This window comes from Acinonyx jubatus, chromosome E1 (genome assembly GCF_027475565.1).
Source record: "Acinonyx jubatus isolate Ajub_Pintada_27869175 chromosome E1, VMU_Ajub_asm_v1.0, whole genome shotgun sequence".
Classification (NCBI taxonomy): domain Eukaryota; kingdom Metazoa; phylum Chordata; class Mammalia; order Carnivora; family Felidae; genus Acinonyx; species Acinonyx jubatus.
In genome coordinates, this window is record NC_069397.1 from 7,614,452 (window position 1) to 7,628,836 (window position 14,385).

Genomic DNA, 14,385 nt, shown 5'->3' on the forward strand with positions numbered 1-14,385 from the left:
GAAAGGGGGATTTGCAGTTTTAAATCGAATAGGCAGGGTAGAACACAGTGAGAAGGTCACACCTGAGCAACACCTGGAAAATGAGGGGGTTAGAACATATCGGGGATGGAGGGGAAACTGCCAGGGCAAAGGTCCTGAGGCAGAACTGGGTCTGGTGTGTTCAAGGAACAGACAGGAGTCACTGTGGCCAGAGTGGCTTCAGGGGAGAGTGATTGGGGTCATAAAGGGAAACACTGGGGGACCAGGTGAGACCTTAAAGGTGTTTCAAACAGTCAGCTTTGACTCTAAGTGAAAGGAGTCATAAAATCATATCATATTAAGCAGAAAATTAGGTGGTCTCAGGTATCAAAGGATCACTCCGGTTGTTAACCTAAGAGTGAAGGGGTTTAGGGTGAGGAGGGTAAGAGCAGAGAGAACAGGTAGAAGTAACCCCGGGGAGGGAGGCTGGTGGTTCAGGCCAAAGTAATTCCAGGGAAGAGGGGAGTCGAAAATAATTCTAGGGTTTGGGGGCGCCTGGGTGGCTCAGTCGGTTAAGCATCCAACTCTTGATTTCGGCTCCGGTCATGATCTCACGGTTCGTGAGTTCAAAACCGCATCGGGCTGACAGTGCAAAGCCTGCTTGGGATTCTCTCTCTCTCTCTCTCTCTCTCTCTCTCTCTCTCTCTCTCTCTGCCCCTCCCCTGCTTGCTCTCTGGCTCTCTGTCAAAATAAATAAAAATAAACTTTAAAAATATAATTCCAGGGTTTTGTGCTTGAGCAGCTATAATGAGGAGCTAAATGGGAAATGCCACAGGAGGAGAGATTTACGGGCAGAAGATCAGGAGATCAGTTCTGGACAAGCTGGGCTGGAAAAGTCTCTTAGACATCTGAGCACAGGTGCTGGGTAGCCATTGCATAGAAGAAGCTAGAGTTCCAGAGATGAGTTAGGACCATTTTAACGTCTGCAAACTTTTACAAAATTAGTTTACATTTAACAGTGCATTGGAGGATCAGTTTCTAAGTGCAATGCCATAAAGATCTGGCCAGAAGATCGTAAAACCTTCGCTCGGGATTTCCAGTTCTGTTGTCTTTACGGCGACTTTCTCTAGGCTGGGGGTTCTGAGTGTGGTCTGGCCACCCCGGGGGGAACCTGAGATCCTTTCAAGGTAGATGAGAATTATTTTCATAATAATAGCAAGGCATTATTCACCTTTTCCCATTCCTGTTCATTCCTGAGCTCACAGTGGAGGTCTCCAGAGACTATGTCATGTGATTTGAAATTGAATGCAGGGATAATAGATATGAGCACATTGCTGTCTTCTGCGAAGCTGTGATATTGTGATATAATAAGAAATGTTTATTTGGGGGGAGTTGCCTGGATGGCTCAGTGGGTTACGCATCTGACTCTTGAGTTCGGCTCAGGTCATGATCTCACAATTCGTGAGTTCAAGCCCCGCGTCGGGCTCTGTACTGACAGCACGGAGTCTGCTTGGGATTCTCTCTCTCTCCCTCTCTCTCTGCCCCTCCCCACTTGTCTCCCGTCTTAAAATAAATAAATAAACTTAAAAAAGAAAGAAAGAAAGAAATATATATTTGGTCTTTGTCCCTGGTTCCTGGCATAGGGTATTTTAAAACCCTGAGACATAGGAGTGAAAGGAGCCTCTGACGTATTCATGAAGAGCCCTTTTCAACCTTGTCTGTGTTTGTGCTGATAAGGTGGCTCTTGGTGTCCCCAGAGTTTCAGGATGGGGGCTGGTAGGAGAGGGGTCAACCACATGATGACAGGGAAGGGAGCGGGGCTGGAAAGTGAGCTCATCACCAACAGCCAATGTTTTAATTAACCGTGCCTGCTTAACGAAATCTCTGTAAAAACCCCTGAATTACAAGGTTTGGAGAACTTCCAAGTTGGAGCTGCCGGGAGGGTGGGAGGGGGGTGGTGAGCTCATAGAGGGCAAGGGAGTTCGGTGCACCTGCCCCTGTGCCTCTCCCCAGGTGTCTCCTCCATGTGGTCGTTCATTTGTATCCTTTATGATTAACCAATAAACCCTGGCACTGTCTTTCCCGGGGTTCTGGGAGCCATTCTACCAAATGATCAGACCTGAGGAGGGGGTCATGGGAACCAATTGACAGCCAATCGGTCAGAAGTGAGAGAGGCCCGTGGTCTGTGGCCGGCATCTGAAACGCCGGACTGACAGCAGACTGACCTGTGTCTCTGGAGGTCAGAGGTGTGGTCCACTAGGGTGACAGGATCCTCCTTAGAAGCTCCATGGGCAGGCACTTGCGGTCCAGGAGGCGGGCCCCGTTCATCCAGACCGGGCCTGTCACCTAGAGAGAGAATCTTCTTCACTCTTGGCTGTTTGTGGTGAGGTCATCTGGACCTCCCGTGTTCACCACTCCCCTCCCCCAGCATTTTTCCCACACCACTGTGGGCTTGTTGCCATAAAAGCATTGTCTTGCTTCCTCTCCAGAACTATCCATGTATACAGTGATCATTTTGTAAATTATCACGCATATCCAACACACATGCATGCGCGCGCGCACACACACACACACACACAGGCTGGATATAGAGGAGATCCAGATCTAAAATCGAAAAACTTAAGAAAAACAGAATTGCTGACTTTGACCTTGAAATGTCAGGATGAGCCCTATGAAATAATATAACATATAAAAACTTGTCTCTGCCCCTGGTTCCTGGCACAGAGCTCCGAAAACCCTTGTAATTCCCTGGGTGATAAGGGTGTCTTCTGTTCCAATGAGGGGACGCTCGGTGGGTTCCGGGATGGCTTTGGGATGGGGCTGGGGGCCAGAATGACCAAGCCAGGATTAAAAGCTTCGAACTGTCGGCCCCATCTTCCAGCCCTGGGCAAGGGGAGAAGGGCTGGAGATTGAGTTAATGATCCATGATGTGCCTGCATAATAAAAACTCCGTCAAAATCCTGAAAGTACGGGGTCTGGAAATGCCAGCTGGGTAAACACCTCGACACGCGATTAGAATTCTTTCACTTGTGGTACTTCTGGATCTTGCCCTATGTATCCCTTCATCTGGCTGTTTATTCCCACCCTTTGTAATACCCTATATTAAAAAAAAAATTAAACATACTTCCCTGAGTTCTGTGAGCCCTCCCCGCAAATTATCAAATACAAAGAGCTGATTGTGGAAAGTCCTATTTATAGCTGGTCAGTCAGAGGTACAGGTGGTGACCCAAGACTTAACGGCTGGTGTCTGAAATGGGGCGGGGGCAAGTCCTGTGGGACTGAGCCCTTAACTTGTGGGATCTAATGCTGAGCCCCGGTGGATAGTGTCCGAACTGAAATTCGGTGCATTATGGGACATCCAGCTGGTGCTGCAGAGAATCGAGGGATGCATGGGTTTTCCAGAGGCACTTGAGTAAGTGAGTAATAGAGAAACATAGGGTGTGTTCTTCCTAGACTAGCCCATTGGGCGTGTGTGTGTGCGTGTGTGTGTGTATGTGTGTATTTCCCCCAGTTCTGTTCTCTGAGAACTTGCAACATTTTTACCGGAGAAGCAAAGTGCAAGCAGTGCCCAGGCGTTGATTTCTAAAACCCATTATTCACTAACAGAAATCAGGGTTCCTTGGAGAACTGGTCGGAGCAGGGGCCTGCAAGGTGAGCCTACAAAATGTCACTGTGTCAGAAAGCAAAGAAGGGTTCTGCCCCGTGGGGTTGTGCAAAAAGTTCACAGGAACTGCTTGGATATGCTCCCACTGCCCCTATTAAGGATGATTTGAGCATCGTTGCACCCGAGTAAACAAAAACCCACGATGCTATACTGTTAATAATAGAGAGGAAAAGAAAAACTGTTTTTGGCTTAGATAATAAAAAATATGACGAAGGGGCGCCTGGGTGGCTCGGTCGGTTGAGTGTCCGACTTCGGCTCCGGTCATGATCTCGCGGTCCGTGAATTCGAGCCCCGCGTTGGGCTCTGTGCTGACAGCTCGGAGCCTGGAGCCTGTTTCCGATTCTGTTATCTCCCTCTCTCTCTGACCCTCCCCCATTCATGCTCTGTTTCTGTCTCAAAAATAAACGTTAAAAAAGATTTTTAAAATATGATGAAGAAACCACAAAACAACGAATGTTGCACAAATCTGGATAGTGGGAAAGGAGGCAGGGCGGGGGGGGGGTGACGAGTGGTTAACACAATTCACTCTATCTACACGTGCGATGGAAAGTTTCCCTGGGTATCTTATTTTTTTAAGAAACAAACAAAAAGCGAAAGGAAGTAATGACTTGAATCTGCTACAAGGTAAATGTAACAATCCACCCCCCCAAAAAGGCTACAAAGATGAAAAATCAAAATCAGTTACCTATAGTTGATGGCATTACAAATGATTTTAAGTTCTCTTCCTTATGCCTTTTCCCCCCTAATTTTCTACAATAAATATTACTCTAGTAACATGAAGAAAACAAAGCTATATGTAACCTACTGACACATAGAATGTGCACAATGCTAGCCGAACCTACATAGAGTAGCACAAGGTGGTACGTATCACTCTTTTTTTTTTTAATTTTTTTATGTTTTATTTATTTTTGAGAGCAAGAGAGACAGAGCACGAGCAGGGGAGGGGCAGAGAGAGAGAGGGAGACACGATCTGAAACTATCACTCTTTTATGATTTAATTATATGCATTTCTATTTTTTTCTTACATCTATCTTTCCTCCCTTCTCTCTTTCATTTTCAAAGACATATTGTAGAGTCAAAAAAAACTTAATTACTGATGGCTAGATTGGGCACAACTCTGATTAATGCACTTACACTAGTTTATAAAGGTCTGGATTTCATCTCTAAAACAATATTCAAGAAGAAGATATGAAAGTGTATGAGATTGGACAGCCAACTAATGAGACAAACTCTTTTTTTTCAATAGCAAAATATATCTGGAACTCCTCTCGAGTTCTTAAGAGTTGAAGTCACATTTCCTAAGGAGCTTCAGTAACATAAATCTTTCAGTTTTGAGGATGAATTTCATTTCTGGAAACAACCAAAAGTCATCCAGAGCCAAGTATGATGAATAAGGTGGTTGATCAGGCGGGAAACTATTTTGGGGTTTACAAAGTGAGGTGCAATTAGAGTGATGAAATCAAAAATATAAACTAGCTCGGAAGTAATTCCACAGTGGAATTTTTAAAGCATTTTGAGGCACTTTGGTCCAAGTGAGTACTTTGAAAGAATATTCATTTATTGTCATCATTTCCTATCCTTTCTCTCACCAAAGAGGGTATGAGAGTCACGAACGTCCCCCAAGGGGATCCCCTCACTCGGCACAACTTCGTGTCCTCTCTCACTCTAGAAGATGGTCTGAAATCCTCTCCTTTCCTCTCCTAACAGAACCGAGTTCAACCATCTGTAATGGTCAAACTCCTCCACATTTCATCTTAGTTTTGGAGTGGGCATCTTGACCTCTCTAGGCAGAATCATTAGATAATGATTCCACACCTTCCATTCTCTGACCTTATTAGTCTTAGCAACAAAGAGTTAGATGCTCTGGAGGTATAACTATCTCTTCTGGGAAGAAGTCTCTGGGTTGGGTTAATCTCCTCCTCAGATGAATTTTTGCTCCTGGGGCCACCTTTTGCCTAGAGTCTTCTCTCTGTGGAGCTGGAACCTGGGGACCAGGAGAGCCTGTACCATTCACATCAGAAAGTGCCTCTTCCCAGCTTTTGACCCAGCGTTTCTTTTCTGTATTAGAAATCCCAGGCCACCAGTATCTCAGGGGACTCATTCCAACAGGATGCTGTGAGGCAGAGAGGAGAGGGCAGTAGAAGGGGACCCGACAATGCCAGTCCTACACTCTTCCAGATTCTCAACAAGAAGGTAAACTAGGGGCCTGCGGTGTGGCTGAGCTGGACAGGTCATGATCTCACGGTTCATGGGTTCGAGCTCCGTGTCGGGCTCTTTGCTGACAGCTTGGAGCCTGGAGCCTGCTTCGGATTCTGTGACTCCCTCTCTCTCTGCTCCTCCCCTACGTGTGCTCTGCCTCTCTCTCTCTCTCTCTCTCTCTTTCTCAAAAATAAATATTAAAAGAATTCTTAAAAATAAAATAAAAAATAAACTTCTCGAGGCAGAATTTCATGACAACAGCAGGTTGACACAAGACAAATAAATCCCAGCCTGAAAAATTCAGTGAAGCCTTTAAAAAAAAAATTAAGTTTCAAAAAATAAAAAGAGTGGGTGAGGAGCATAAGATTGTGAAAGCCACCTTGACTGCACATTTCCTTAACCAGACTCTGTATGCACTGTTGATTGAACTTGGTTCTAATTTCAGCAGACAGTATTAATTTCAAAGGCTCTCTTTTTTGTCAAGCTGAGTTTATAAACACAGCTATTTGCTAATAAATGTGACCTTTAAAACATGTTACTCTCCACACAGACTTACTCTGTGTCCAGCTGAGGGGTGGGGGGAAGGTGGGTATGGCAGGGAAGACCTGGAGAAAAGTCCGGAACGAACCATACACAGCCTCTCCTCAACCACTCAGACCTTTAACAGACCTCCAGTGCTTCCATTTCTCAACAAATTTCTTTTTAATCCTTTGGGTATTTCCCACGCGGAAGGTGCTAAGTGAGGATAGCAAAGATACAGAAATTAATGGGACACAGTCATTGTCTTTAATGCATGTGCAGTCATAAGACACCCACACGAAACAATTATCAATTATGGTGGCGTTTGAGAAGTCCAGTATATAAGGTCATAAAGTTACACTTCGAAGGGGAAGAGATCAGCTTTAAAGACGTGAAAGTGAATCCTGGAAACATAGTGAGCTTCCTGGACATCATTCCAAGGTGAGCACGCAGTGTGACTACGGCTAAAAAGCAGAGGGGACTGAATTAATATTGATACCTAATGTGTACAAGACAGTCTGCCACCTGTCAAGGCAAATTAATTAATTAACTAATTAATTAAGGCAAGTTTGATCAGAGCAGGTTGTTTGGTTACTTGGAGGGGGAAGGGGAGGTTCATAAGTTCAAATAGCTGTGGTATCCAAAACTGCATAAAGCAGGAAAAAATAATAGATCATGCTATAATCAAATAGCACTTGAAGGACTGCAGAGCCATTCAAAAGCATTATCTGTGGTCTGCGACCCAAAATATGGGGGGGGGGGGGGGAGAGTGAGAGGTAAGGCTGGGAAGGTAGGTAGAAATGTTTTTATGAAGTATCTTGAATGTTCACATTGGAGAGATTTACAGTCTGATTTGAAGACATTGGGAGTCACTCAGTGTTTGAGGGCAGATGTAACTCTAAGTGACATTTGAGAAATTAGCATAGCAGCAAAGTCAACAAGTAGACGACACAGCAAAGTGTGGGGATATTGAAGAAAGGGAGACCAAGTAAGTTCTGGGCATTGGCTTTTGTTTAACACTGACGTACCAGGTGGCCTCTTTCTTTTCTTTTTTTCTTTTCTTTTCTTTTCTTTTCCTTTCCTTTCCTTTCCTTTTTCCTTTCCTTTCTTCTTCTTTCCTTTCTCCTTCCCTTTCCTTCCTTTCTTTCTCTTTCTTTCTTTCTCTTTTCTTTCTTCCTTCCTTTCCCTTCCTTTCTTTTCTCTCTTTTCTTTTTTCTTTTCCTTTCCTTTCTTTCCTTTCCTTTCTTTTCTTTCTCTTTCTTTCCTTCCTTCCTTCCTCCCTTCCTCCCTTCCTCCCTCCCTCCCTCCCTCCCTCCCTTCCTTCCTTTACGTTATTACGTGCCTAATAATTATTTGTGGCTGAGTGAATCCCCATGTTACCAATGGGAAAAGAGAGGCACAGCGAGGTTGAGTAAGTGGCTCATGGTCTTAAGTTTGGGAGCTGGGCTGCCAATTCGGACGGAAGTCTTGTAATTGTTGGCCTATTTCAAACGTGTTCTTTTTTGTTTAAGTTTATTTATTTTATTTATTCTGAGAGAGGGTGCAAGCAGGGGAGGGGTAGAAAGAGAGGGAGAGGGAGAGAGTCCCAGGCAGGCTCCATGCTGTCAGAGCTGAGCCCAACTCAGGGGCTCGATCCCACGAACCGTGAGATCATGACCTGAGCCCAAAGCGAGAGTCTGTTGCTTAACCCACTGTGCCGCCCAGGAGCCCCTGTTCCAGAGATGCTGTTTCTACTTCTCCCACGCAACCTTTCTCTTTTTTCATCTACAGAATCCCTTCATTGGCCTCACTTGGCACTCACCAATCCTTACCAGCTTCTGAGTCCAATAATCCCAAACTTTCTTAAATGTTTCTGGAACTCAGTGATCTTCATTCTCCGGTTGGGAGCCTTTCACACGGCTTCCCTCGGGCGTACTGAAAACGTCGAGAGTTTCGTGCTTCCTTCCCTCTGGACCTTTATCTCTGGGTTTCTGGGTTACTACACCTGGAGTTGTGAGAACCAGGAAATCATTCATTGAGACACAAATAACAGATGGATTGAATCATAAAAAAGGTGAGTGGGAGGAAATTGGTTAGCGTTCCGGTTCCTGTGCGTCCAACGTCCGACAGTGTAACATGCGTGCGTGTGCACACACACACAATCTCTCTCTGCAATTAGTCTTCTGCCATTGCCTTTATAATAAACCGTCTGTTTCCTTATCCTTGTGCTTAGCACTGTTGAGTTCTTTTTTAAAAATTTTCGTTCACATTTATTTATTTTTGAGAGACAGAGCGAGACAGAGCGTGAGTGGAGGAGGGGCAGAGAGAGAGGGAGACACAGAATCCGAAGCAGGCTCCAGGCTCTGAGCTGTCAGCAGCCCCGATGTGGGGCTCGAACTCACAAACCGAGAGATCATGTCCTAAGCTGAAGTCGGACGCTCAACCGACGAGCCATGCAGGTGCCCCAGGAATCCTTATTTCTACAGCAGCTTATCTCAACACTTTTAGAAATCTGATTGCATTTTAACTAGGATTTTTGTTGTGGTCAGAGGAACAACTGGCCTGAGCCTCCAGTCGGCCATACTGTCGGAAATAGATGTCTGGAATTCTTTGTTTTCACAACTGCCTTCCTAATAATGACCTATTTGCAAAGGGGGCACCATATCTCGTTTATCTATCCCCTGCTGCAGTGTCAGGAGCTTGGCAAGTGTTTGCTAATTGAAACTATCAATGAATATAGTCTTGATTAAAGGAAGGGACCCACTCAAAGGGATATAGTTTTATTTTCTAAAATTTAATGAACGAGTCATGTTCTTGAAGCTTTTTCTTTCACTGAAAATGACTTTCTCCATCATGGGTTCACTCTTTTCTCCAGAAGAGAGAAAAAAAAAATACAGGTGAGGTGGCATTGAGTTCAAGAAAAAATGTGGAAAAAAGAAGACATTATCGAAGAATTTAGCATGCTTGCAGATACTTAATGAAGTTAAAAAACCTCCAGGAAAAGAACTGGAATTTCGTTTTACCTCAATCACTAAATATCATCCTATATTTAACATTGCTGGTATTATATTTTGTTAAATTTTAGTGTTTAGTTTTGAAAGAGGGAGAGACAGAGCACAAGCAGGGGAGGGGCAGAGAGAGAGGGAGACGCAGAATCCGAAGCAGGCTGCAGGCTCCGGGCTGTCAGCACAGAGCCCGACGCGGGGCTTGAACCCACAAACCGTGAGGTCATGACGTGAGCTGAAGTTGGACACAACTGACTGAGTCACCCAGGGCCTCTAGCGGTGCCTGTATTTTAATAAAGGAGGTTTGGTAAACTCATTGACATGAAATACACTTGGAATGGACATAACTTAAGTGGAAAAAACAACCCAGGGTTTGGGGATCAAATATATTCTTACATGATAAGAACCCCCAAAAATCTGTAAGTAAAAGCCAACCTATTTGTAAGAGCGGTTGCCTCAGAGAGACTTTGTACCTCCAAACCTACGAAGAGGGCCACCCTGCTTCACCCAGATCCACGTGCCGTGCCCGTTCTTTGCCTGAGCAGATCTGTGTTAGCTTGCTGATTCTGGAATGGGGACCTAGGACCTGGAATAGTCACAGAAAGACCTTGAGTAAGAAAAGGAAAGAGTCTATGGCGGTTGCTGTGGAAGATAGTTATGGCAGCTTCTTAAGAAATTAAACACAGAATTACCAAATGATGTGGCAATTCCGCTATACCCCAAATAATTGAAAATAGAGACTTGAAGAGGTTATTTGTACACCTGTGTTTATAGCAGCATTATTTACAGTAATAGCCAAACAGTGGCCACAGTCCAAGTGGTCACCGACGGATGCTGAATGCACAAACAAAACGTGGCACACACATATGCGGAAATAGTATTCAACCTTAAAAAGTTAAGGAGATTCTGACTTATGCTACGTCATTACGCTGAGTGAATAAGCCAGTCACAAAAAGACAGAAACTATACAATGCTCCTTATGTGAGGGACCTAGAGTCATCAAATTCATAGAGACAGAAAGGAGAATCATGGTTCCAGGGGCTGAGTGTAGGGGACGATGGAGGTGTTGGTGTTTAACAGCTAGGGAGTTTCAGTGTGGGAAGGTAAAAAAAAAAAAAAAAAAAAATTGTGAAAATGAAAAAGTAGTAACAGCTGCACAACAATGTGCCCTTAATGCCTCTGAACAGCCACTTAAAATGGTTTAAATGGTACATTGTATGCTATGTGTATTTTATTGTAATAAAATAAAAAAAAAAACTATTTCTGTGTTCAAGAAAAGGAAAAGAAGCCCCACGTGTCAGAAGTTAGGAGACAGCTGAGGGTCACCAGGTATGCGAATGAGCTGATGTTCTAGTCATGGGGTGGGGGTGGGGGTGGTTTGTTATCTAATCTGGTTATTTAGGAATTCAACCCTTGATGGATTGCTAACTTGGTGAAAACTGGGACTAATAAACTCTGCCCACCAGTCCAGAGAGACAATATGGAAGTTGTCTCAGCCATGAGTCTAGCTGGAAAATTAGAAGGCTAAATCAATAAATAATTCTCCCACGAAAACTCAACATACCAGGCCTGCGTGTTTGGAGTTTGCTCCACACTGCGTTCACGGTGTGGGAAGTCCTTGAGCCAAAAAGTAATGTAAAATTGTTTTTGGGCTGGTGCTGGCTCTGGGGTATTTAGGAGAAGCAAACAAAAACACACTGGAGGGACTCTGACAACTCAGGCTGCCCAGATTCCCAAAGAAAAATAAAGTCCCTCTTACAATCCCAAATTATAAAGTGCACAAGGAAATTATTCTTTGTGAATGAAAGTCAACAAAAACAGGAAACATAAAAACTAGAGCCCCCAAATATGAAAAAAATAAAAAATAATGCAGGAGTACACTATGACATGAATGAATAAAGGTATTACATGATACAGAAATAATAAGGTGGAAAAAGAATTAATGAACTGGAAGCCAAATCTGAGCATATTGCCCAGAACACAGATGGAAAGATGTTAGAAGACAGGAAATTTTTAAAGAGAGGTTAAAAAACATGGAATATAAATTTTAAAACCCCAATGTATATCTTAATAGGAATTCCAGAAACAGAGAATAAAGATGGGGAAGAATTTAGAAGAAATAGTGTTGATAATAGGAATAGATTAGAATGATCTAGATTTGATTGGAAAACGAATCTTCAGATTTAAGAAGCACAGTAAGTCTAAACATAATAAATAAAAACAGGGGCGCCTGGGTGGCTCAGTTGGTTAAGCGTCCGACTTCGGCTCAGGGCATGATCTCGTGGTTTGTGAGCTTGAGCCCCACGTTGGGCTCTGTGCTGACAGCTCAAAGCCTGGAGCCTGCTTCGGATTCTGTGTGTGTCTCTCTCTCTGCCCCTCCTCCACTCACGCTCTGTCTCTCTCTGTCTCAAAAATAAATAACACATTAAAAAAATTAAAAAAAATAAAAATAAATTTACACTTAGATCATTGTAGTGAAATTATAGGAAACCTAAGGAAACCAAAATATCTCGGGGGGCAGGGGGATAAACTATCAATAACAAAACAATAACCTAAAGGCAATGAACTTTTGTTTTTTGTTTTTTGGGGTTTTTTTTAGAGAGACAGAGAGAGGGCATGTGTGCATGTGTGCATGTGTGCATGAGCCAGGGAGGAGCAGAGGGAGAGGGAGACAGGGAATCTGAAACAGGTTCCACACTCAGTGTGGCCTGGACACAGGGCTCCAGGTGGGGCTCGATCTCATGACCGTGAGATCATGACCTGAGCTGATATCGAGTGAGATGCTCAACCAACTGAGCCACCCAGATGCTCCAAATGGCAACGAAGGCATAGAATAATATGATAATGTCATCATAACATGATAAAATGCAAGCACGGAATAGAGGCTGGGAGGCATAGAGTAACCGCTTTAAAGCATTGAAGGAAAATCACCAGCAGCTTAGAATTCTCCTGTCAGCTACACTGAAGAATGAGGGTGAAGTGGAGTCAGAAGGGGCTGGGAGTGTTAGCCATCAGGAAAATAAAGCAAAAATAATATATTCCCCAAGGGGCAAACTGCAGGGCTGGCAAACCTATAGGTAAAGCTACATAAACATTGGCTCAAAATATAAAAAATACAAATAATAATAATTTGGAGGATATCGCTTGAAAATAAAATGCTAACAAAGCAGAATAGGCAAGCTGGATAGATGACAGCAATTGGAATTAAAGCATTCTGAGTTGCCTGTCATATGTCAAATCATGGATGCATGTTAACACGCTAATGGCCGATGCTATGATAAATAGGAATAGAATTTATAATTTCCAAAGAGAAGATCAAAAAATAAGAGAATAAAGTAAACATTCACACACACACACACACACACACACACACACACACGTCTTCAAACAAACGCAGTTATCATATTAAAATTTCATAGAGTTGAGTATTGGGTACACAGAGTTTGTTATATCCATACTGGCCTCTATTCCTTATCTACATGTATGAAATACTTCATATAAATAATAGTAATAATAATAATGACATCAAAAACCTTATCATCAACCAAAGGAGAAGGCAGGAAATTAAAGAAAGTGAGTCTAGAGAAAAACCTGATCAACCACAATAAATATAAAAGACTTTTTTATTAATTAAAATATGGAAAAACTTGTATCAAGAAAAAATTTATCTATCTGCTGTTTATCAAAGACATATCTAAAATGTAGTGAAAAAGATGGAAAGATATGTATCAGGCAAATATTAACTGAAAAAGGCCATTGTTTGACATAAGTATCAGATAAAAAAATAATTAAGGTAAAAGACACTGTTAAGAATAAAGACAACACTACATAATAAGAGGAAAAATTTATCAAAATGATGTAGTAATCATATATGTACCTAACAATTTAGCCTCAAAACATATAAAGCAAGAATGGATTAACAACCAAAATAAATTTATGAGCCAAGATAGTGGAAGATTTTAATAGTCTGTTCTCAGAATTGACATTTACGCAGACAAAAAATCAGTAATGGTAGCGACAACCTGAACAACACAATTAGCAAGCCAATTAAAGGGACGTATGTAGAACCCTCAGAATCGAAGCACACACGTTTTCAAGTACACATCGAATATTTTAAATAGATTGACTATATAGTATGCTACCAACCACATTCTAACAAATGACAAAGAAGTGATATCCTACAGACTGCAACACAATAAAATTAAAATTCAGCAACAACAGGGACCCCTGGGTGGTTCAGTCAATGAAGCATCCGATTTCAGCTCAGGTCATGATCTCGAGGTTCTCGAGTTCAAGCCCCACATCGGGCTCGTGCTGTATAGCACAGAGCCTGCTTGGGATCCTCTGTCTAGTTCTCACTCTGACCCTACCCCCCCCCCCACCCCTGCTTGCACACCCTCTCTTTCTCTCTCTCTCTCTCTCAAAAATAAATAAACATTTAAGAAAATTCAATAACAACAAAAAAAGTGTCAATATGCTTGGAAATTAAGCAACCAACGGGTAAAGAAGAAATAATGCAATTTAACCAAATCATAATACAAACGCTAAGAATCAAATCTGGAAAACAGCAAGGGGTGTACCGGTTCATGTGTTCCAACAGGTTCTCTGGGTTTGGTGTGTGTGTGTATGTTTGTTAGGGGGTGGGGGTGGGGGTGGGGAAAGACAGCCAGCAATTGCCAACAGCTGTAGTCTAAGTATCCCGCTAGGTCTATTTCAAGCCATCAACAGGAAGCGTAAAATTGGGAAGAAATACACAAAATCAACTCTCACCAACGAATACGGGTTGGCTCTAGCTGGTTCTGGCACACCAATGCTAACAACTGAAATACACCTTTAAATGCATATGGGAAACAAAGAAGAAAGGTTGAAAGTGATTTTCCTTAGGATCTAAATCAAAGGTTAGAAAAAGAACAGAGGAGTAAACCCAAAAAATTAGAAGGAAGGAAATAATAAAGATAAGAGTAGAAGTTCATAACATTACAAACAAAGACACAGTTAAGAAGATTAACAAAAGTGGGGGAAATGGTTCTTTTGGACGATGAATTAACTAGGCAAACATCT

At 42.8% G+C, this 14,385-nt stretch overlaps 1 long non-coding RNA gene across 11 annotated transcripts in view; it reads right to left on the bottom strand.

Annotated features, from left to right (window-relative positions):
* Positions 1 to 14,385, bottom strand: part of LOC106983012 (uncharacterized) — a 229,432-nt gene that overhangs the window by 176,003 nt on the left and 39,044 nt on the right. For 8 of the 11 annotated variants that reach the window (XR_008294306.1, XR_008294304.1, XR_008294305.1 and 5 more), the window contains 2 exons: positions 8,152 to 8,324; positions 2,184 to 2,304 (listed from right to left, as the gene is read on the bottom strand). This is a non-coding gene — a long non-coding RNA (uncharacterized LOC106983012). Of the gene's footprint in view, positions 1 to 2,183; positions 2,305 to 6,699; positions 6,805 to 8,141; positions 8,325 to 14,385 lie in introns of all 11 variants that reach the window. The other 3 variants (XR_008294303.1, XR_008294313.1, XR_008294310.1) reach the window with 2 other exon arrangements.